Source organism: Pinus tabuliformis, chromosome 7 (genome assembly GCF_031772625.1).
Source record: "Pinus tabuliformis cultivar Carrire ecotype Pingquan chromosome 7, CPIR1, whole genome shotgun sequence".
In the NCBI taxonomy this organism is placed as follows: domain Eukaryota; kingdom Viridiplantae; phylum Streptophyta; class Pinopsida; order Pinales; family Pinaceae; genus Pinus; species Pinus tabuliformis.
Genome location: NC_142293.1, coordinates 278,852,626 through 278,860,944, shown reverse-complemented (window position 1 = coordinate 278,860,944; position 8,319 = coordinate 278,852,626). Strand labels below are relative to the sequence as shown.

Genomic DNA, 8,319 nt, shown 5'->3' with positions numbered 1-8,319 from the left:
CTAAACATAGCATTTATTACAATCAAGATTCGTTCTCTGACAAGTGGTTTCCTTCGGCTTTAGCCTTGATGGATGTTTAAAACTCTTTGCTGGCCCTTACTGTCTTATCTCTTCACTGCTACTGGAAAGTAGGAAACTGCCCCTGTTTTTCTACTTTCGATTTCCTCAAGGATATTTGTAACCAGTTCACCATGCTGTTCTTTTCAGCAGTTTCGTAGCACGCTACGAAATTGCTATGTAATCACAAAACACCGTTTAACACACCTATCACTCTAGTTCTAACCGTGAATATGGTGGGACTTTAGGGCCATTTATTTACACAAGCAAACACGCACTGTTATTTTATGAAGGATGCTAGCCTGGTAAGTTTCATTTAGTTCCTTGGTATCCTCAAAGCGAGGCAGGGAGAGGCTCATATGTTTGAATGATGAAGAAATTCTCATATAGGGCACCTGCTAGACCGCCTCCAACCAGAGGACCAACCCAATATACCCAATGGTCTCTCCACTGCCAAATAACAAACACCGACCCAAATGAATTTGCAGGGTTCATTGATGCACCTGAGAATGGCCCTGCCGCCATTACGTTAGCCCCAACAACAAGCCCTATGCACAGAGGCGCCATTATTACACCCATTTGTCCTCTCTTCGGATCAATCACTGTTGCATACACTGTAAAGAGCAAGGAGAAGGTCAGGACCATCTCCATAACCACTCCTTGAATATATCCCATTCCACCGGCCAACATATGAACTGGAGTTCCCATTCCTCCTGTTATGAAATCGAGGAGATAGCAGGAAATTGTGGAGCCAGGAGCTGAGCGATCCAGTACAGAATAGACCTGAGAATAGTGATATGGCCTCCAATTGCTAATGCAAATGTGACCGCAGGATTAATATGTCCTCCCGACAAATGAAACCCAGCTGAGACCAGTCCACACACTGCAAATGCATGGGTCAGAGCAATGATGGCCAGTCCTGCTCCTGGTGTCAAACCTGAGCTTTCAGACAAGCGATCAACTGCCATGGTTGATCCCGCGCCTGCAAACACAAACAGGAAAGTGCAGTCGAGTTCTGCGACAATTGCCCTTATAGAATCCGTTTGAGTGGCCTCTTCCACACGTCCTACTGCAATCTTTCTTGATATAAAATCACTTTTGGCCCTAAATATTTCAGCCCCAATTCTTGATCTACAGTCTACTTCATAAATATAAACTATTCATGCTCTGCCATCAGTGTTTCTTCCAGAGAATCGTAGCCAATCTTATAGTCGAGATGGCTGGCAATCTAGAGATGAACAGCCATACAGCAGTTGCTGGCTCACTAGCTGGCATAGCACTCCAATTATGATTTTTCTGCAGTACACATCTCAGATTTAAAGAGTTGGCAGAGCTTGCATTTTGTCAAAATGGGCTTCCTTGATTGCATGCTCTAGAATTCAAATAATGAGGCCTGTGAGATATTCTAGTCCAGCATCAGAAATACGTTGACAATAGTTAAAATTTAGATGCTGCAAATTTAGACAATTTTGCGATAGTGAAAGCCCTGAATTTGTCACGTCTGAACTAGAAATATCAACTACCACCATAACAACCCTAGCACGAGGCATCCAGACCAGGCAAATCGATAAACTGCAAAATTTACAATAAGAGAGTATCCCAAAAGAGGGAACAAACCATGAGCAAAGACATATGGCACACAGAGTGTTGTCAAAAGCTTTACGAGTATTGGTGACAGAATTTGGCGAAGCACCCATAATCCACGTAAGCAAGAAAACCCATCTGCTTTGACTTGCTCGAACTTTATTCGCCAGCTGTTATCTGTAAGGGGTGACCCAGCAATACCAATTTTGTCCATATCTTGAGAAATATAAGCCCAAAATCCCAATCCTGATAGAGAAGAAACACGGGACTTCCATCCACAGGAACCTGCAAGAGGACTACCACCAGAAGATCAAACAAAAGTCCGATGAAAACAGTTATCACGATGATCCATAATGATAGAAGAATACAACTTTTCAGAACTATTAAAGACCATTTTATGAACTGCATGAAAAGAACTCTGAAGCTGTGAACTCTCAAATAGTCTACTAAATATCCAACTCCAGTTGCTACAGCCCAAATGACATAACATCCGATATTGAAGGCATAAAGATCATTGCACTTAATGCCATGGGTAATTGGAAGCTGTGGAATTGAAGCAAACATTTCCCGTGCTAACAAAATAGGTATCACAAACATTGCTGAGTTGAAGCAGATAATGGTGGTCCCTGCGTTGCAAGAATTTCAAGCCAACTATCTTCCACACCAGGGTATTCTCCCAGAAAAACAACCTTTACAATCAAAATGATGTGAACAATTTTGAAATTGTTTCTTAGGTGATAACACTTTGGTTCAAATAATAGAGTGGTTCAGTGGCTCCTTTTGCCCTCTGATATGCAGCTTTGATTCTGGGTAAGGAAGGGCACTAATCTGTAGGATGGTCTTTTTCACAAACAAAACACACTTCTATGGAGTGCAATGGGCATTCATTCCTGGGATGATTTCTAGTGCACCTGGGAAAAGATATGGACAAAGCCCTCTTGGCTTCCTCTTGCTTCCTTTGGATCTGCAAGGTATCCAATTGCATGGCAAGAAAATGCCTCATATCACTCTTGAAATCTTCCATCTGATTTACAAAGTCGTTTTTGGACAAGGTACGGCTCTCAACATTTCTATTTGTAGCCATTTGCTCCAGAGGAATATTTTCTTCTTCTTCTTCCCTTGAGGTTGTTCAAATATGTCTTGTGTTCCACCTAATGGTTATTTAATCACAGCCATCGAAGAAGAGAGAAGGTTGGCTGTGTGAAGCAGTGGGGGTGTTGTGCAATCATTTTTCTAAATTATCTCTACTCCTACAAGGCATGAAAGGAGATCTTTTTGGTTGATTTTTTCTTTTTTCTTTGCTTGTACCCACAAAACTAAAATACATTAAACTACAACTAACTATCTTGCTGAAATGAAAATGCAGAATTGAAATGAAAGGAGGAAAGGACTAATCTATTTTGCTCAAATGAAATTGCAGGAATGAAATTCTAGGCTACGGTTGTAGAATTGAAATGCTAATCTACGCTTGCAGAATGGAAATTGCGGAATTGAAATGCTAATCTACGCTTGTAGAAATGAAATCGCAGAATTGAAATGCTAATCTATGAAAGCGGGAAACGTCTAATCTATGTTTGCGGAAATGAAATTGCAAAATGGAAATGAAATAAACTACTTAGCAGAAGGTTGTAGTAGAAAATAGAAAAAAAGAAGCAATCACCAATACTCTGACGCCTCCCCGGGAATGGCGCCAAAAAGAATGGTGGGCCCCAGTATTGCAGCAATAATTCTGCAACTCCTGGGACTCCCTTCTTTAATTTTATCAACCTGGTAGTTCGTAGCAAACTTGGAAGCGACGGTGTTGTATGCACAAGTATTAGCTCTTGCCGTGACTGTCATTTGATCAGCTGGCACAAGTCTGCTAGGAGGTTAAGCCAACTTCTATGAGCTCTTAGAAGAAGCTTTTTAACTGATGGATGAAAGATAACTCAAAGGAGGCTAATCTACTTGCAGAAAGAAACTGAAAGCGGAAAGAAAATGCAAACCCTAGCAAACCCTAATTTTACCGACTAACCATACTGGTGCAAGAAAAATGATGAAAGCTATAGAAAGGAATGCCATTGACTCTTAGAAAGGTAAAATTCATATGACTAAGCTACTTTTGAAGTGAAATCTGAAAAGAAATATCTTTTTGTATTTTTGAGTAAGTTTGCAGAATTATTGTGCATGTGCTTTAACTACTTTTGATTGTGCAGAGGTGGATTGGCAAAGGGAAATGCTTGCAGGAGGTTGGGAAGGTTAGAAGAGGGCCTAAGGGGTCCCTATCACCCTTCCATGGAGTTTCACAGTGATCTAATCTCAAGAAACCGCTTTCGTGAGCTTCTACAGGAAGTCTGCACGGGTTCTACAGGATGTACTGAAATTTCTACAAGATGTTCTGAAAAGAGGATTTTGGAGGGTTGATGGAGGAAAAATGGTGGGAAAATGGAAATGGAGGTTGGATAATGATATTAAGGGGTATAGGACCTGGTGAATGGGGCTAAGGAGCGATTGGATTTGTTCGAGGGTGGAGGAAGCGATGATGCACAAGAATGTAGAAATTATGGCAAGGTGGGAAAAGTATGGCAAATGAAGGGTAGGAATCATGGATTAAGGGTTGGAGCAGATTATCTGATGGAGGAAATGTAGATAGAGAGGTAATACAGGTGCTCTATAAGTTATTTCTCAAACTGAACGAACAAAGACTCAGAAAATCAAGGACCTAGCTACTTTAACCTAATCTGATCTAAATAACAGCAAAGAAAAGGAACAACAGTTTATTTGCAATGAAATAATGTGAAATAGCTATTCAAACTAAGCAATCATGAACCTGAGCATGTAACCACAACTGGTATCAACTTCTGCAAATGAGAATCTAACACTAATAATTGCATGATGAAGCAAAGACAGTGTTTTTGGTGGCAGCAAAGACACCTTGGTCCCAGCTCATGGTGCCACTGAGGGAGAGGTGAGATCAGAGGTGCTTGATAGCCTTTTTCTGAAGATCTTCTCTGTTATTAACCTATCAAATCAATCTGAACATGAAAATCCTTTTTAATCATCAAAATCAACCTAAAAAAAAAACAACATTTAAATATAAATAGCATATTTTATTCTAAGAATGCAGCAAAAACACATAAAAGTAAACAAAGGAGGTACTGGGCACTTGGGTTGGGCCCAACCCCAAGAGCTATAGCCTCCTAAGAAAGATTAGAGCTGATGAAAAGCTGGATTCATATTTATTGCTCAAGAAATCATAGTTACATAAAAAACTATCTACAAGAAAAAGCTTGAAAATGTGCTGAAATGCAGAGCTAACCTACTGCCTAAAAAATGACTGAAATCGAACTTCCAACTAGCTAACTTCTGCCAACAAAGTGACCAACTGAAATGAGGCCTTAAGCCTTCTTATTTATACAAATTGAGGACCCCAACATCCCTCCTAAACTTTAAGATCTCGACTACCAAAACTTGTAGTTAATAGCAACTTTACCAACCCTTGCTCAACTGCCCTTGTGATAATTGATTTGGTGGCCCTTGAACTCTGAGATGATGGTGGAGAATTCGAGGTAAGGGCCCATAAATGAAGGGGACACCTTCCTTCAAATCCTCCCCCTTGTTCTCCCACGAATTTGGCTGCCAAGTGCTCATTAAAACCTTTGATTTTGTCTCAAAATTGACCAAAAAACTGCACAAAGCACCCATTAGACTTGTTCGCATAATGACTAATCCAATTCACTCTATTAGCATAAATATAATAAAAAACATGCAATAAACTAATGAGAATGGTGGATTAAGTCGAATTAGGAGGATGAATGAGCTCATATAATTATCCATTTTTGGCGCTCATCACTATGCACACTTATCAGTACTTCACATCCAGTGATGATGCCTTCACGCAGCCCTACTCGGGGCCTGAATAGTGTTATTACCCAAATCCTTACTAGTAACCTAATATTATTTAATAAACTTAGCTTATTTGTATGCTTTCATTTATACTTACCAATATTCACCATTCATAAAACAACGCGTAGTAAATAAACAATATAATTGCAATTGATATCAAACATGAAATAACACAAGCACTGATACACAAAATTCAGATAAACTTCTCTTTATTATTCTTCTTCCTTGGTTACAAACTTGACTCCACCCTATGCACTCAACTGCAAGGGACCGTGCACTCAGATGCGGACTCTACTAGGCCTCTCCGCACTCAACTGCAGAGCCTCTTCCTACTACTACGACCCAAGATACTAGACTCTTGCTCTATACCTGCTATCCTTTTGACATCAACCATTGGTTAAATACTTTACAACTTAGAGCCTCGCTCTATTTATACAATCCCATGGTCCGTGGACCATGGGTAGGCTGACACTACATTCAAAACTTAGGGCAGACAACCCTATGACTCTAACATACAATTCACGCTCCGCACCCGCAATTCGTGGAGTTTTTACAATAATATTACTCAAAACTTGGGCTTTGAGCCCCAAACCATGCTGTGGGGGGATTCCATGCCCAACATAGATATCAGAGTGAATTCACTGTAAAAATTCCATATAATTTTAATTGGCTAAGAAATATATGACTCCATGCCCAAGGTGAAGGCACTGATATATGGTTCTTAGTGCTTCTACGTCAAAAGCACTATCCCTAGGTGGAGCCAGATGTTGTAGCATCCATTGTCATTTTACTTTAATTTTTAGTTTTATTACAAAAATGGAAAAAAGTCAAAATATTATGTTATAATGGAAATAAAGGAGAATGAGGAAATTTAAAATAAATGAGTTATTTTGCATTATTGATGGCTTTTGAATGTGAGAAAACCATGAGAAGATTTGGGTTGTTTGATCAACAGACCATAGATCCGATGGTAGTCGCGTGATTAACAAGCAAAAGGGTTAGATCAAAATTGGACACAATGGTTTATAAAATGGAGTTAACACCTCGGAAGATCAGGTTCGTACACTTGAAGAACGCAGATTCGACTACTATCACATCGAAAAGTGAAAGGGTTTTATTTTTAAAATCGGACCTAAGAAGTATTTTAATTGCAGTTTAGTTTCCTATCAGGTCTGTGGGGAATTCAAAGGCTCATGGAAAAAGCAGATGCGATAAGGTTTAGTTCAACAAGTTTAAAGTTTCATTGAGTTTCGAAGCATCAGACCGTCCATTGAATGGGTGATCGGATGGTGATCGTGCTCAAATGTGTGCATGGGTTAATGGCTCAGGTGGATGCGATAAGTTTATGAACCAGAGTCTAAATCCTTTTTAGTTCCATGGTAAGATATGTTCCGTGTAAATTGACCAATTTCGTTGTTTTAGAAAAACACTTCCGATACGTACATTGGCCCATAACCCACAAGTCCACGAACAGAGATTTGTAAAGGTGTAGTTTGCTGTGTTAAAACATTTTAACTATTATCAGAACATCTATAGAGAAACTTCATTAGTAGTCAAGCCACAAATCTGAACAACAAGCAACCATTAGCATTTTTTTTAATTTCGGTTACTTCCTGTTATTTTAATTTCTTGGGAATGAGGTGTCTTTTACCTTTCATGTAATATTCTGTAATGACTTTTACCTTAGACAGTTAGGAGATAGTTAAGCCAGTTTAGTAGTTTTGGTGATTACCAACTGTCTCATGATGTATAAAAACATGCAAAATTATAGAAAAGGGGTTTGAATTTTGAAGAAACTAGATACTAGACCATTGTATTCTTGATAAAACTATTGATTAATGAAAGAATTGGAAGATTTCCACACATTGTTGGGTATGATTTTGTAACTTCTCTGTTATGTGCCATCATATGTCTTCTTTCCTTTAAGTATAGTAATGAGGTTGCGGGTCTTTGTTTACTTGTGTGAATAAAGTTAAAGTTCCTTAAAAGAGTGCTCCTATAATTTAAGTTCCTACCTCTCCAATCCTTCTAAGTTCTAGATAGTAGTTTTTGTGTAAAAAAACATATTGTTTTTAACTAACCTAAGTGCACAGATAATAGTTTTTGTGAAAAACAACATATTGACTCTAGCCTCTCCAAACATTCCTCATTCAATATTTATATTCACCAATCAAATGGAATTCTGAGACTTTCATGTCACCTAAGTATTGAGGGTTAAAAATTAGGTCTTTCAGGTCCTTCATTTGAGAATACAACATATAATTAAGTCACAACTAAGTGATATAAACAATTCACATTAATGTCTTAAGAAAAATTTCTACACAGCCAAGAAATTGGTTTCTTAAGGGACAACATTGCGGATGGAAATATTGTTAAATAAGGATGTTACGTTTTGTTGGAATGAAGAATTCCAGAAGAGATTGGATGTGCTAAAGGCGAAAATGGTCACCGCGTTGATCCTAGTCTTATTGGATTGGAAGAACGAATTTCATGTGCATGTGGACATGTCATGTATTGCACTAGGAGTAGTATTGACACAGGCCAGTCAAGGGGACTTGGATCACCCTATAGTGTTCGCAAGTAGGAAGTTGTCCAAAGCCGAGAAAAATTATTGCACGACAGAGTGCGAAGGACTAGCTATGGTGTACACGCTCCAGAATTTTAGGCATTATTTGTTGAGAGGACTTTCTAAGATGTATATAGACCATTTGACATTAAAATACCTGGTCAACAAGCCTGTGTTGGATGGAAGATATGCAGGTGGCTATCATTGTTCTAGGAGTATGATTTTGA

General features: G+C 38.9%; 1 pseudogene; it reads right to left on the bottom strand.

Annotated features, from left to right (window-relative positions):
* Positions 1-271: 271 nt before the first annotated feature.
* Positions 272-2,238, bottom strand: LOC149246956 (aquaporin TIP1-1 pseudogene; annotated as a pseudogene).
* Positions 2,239-8,319: the final 6,081 nt, after the last annotated feature.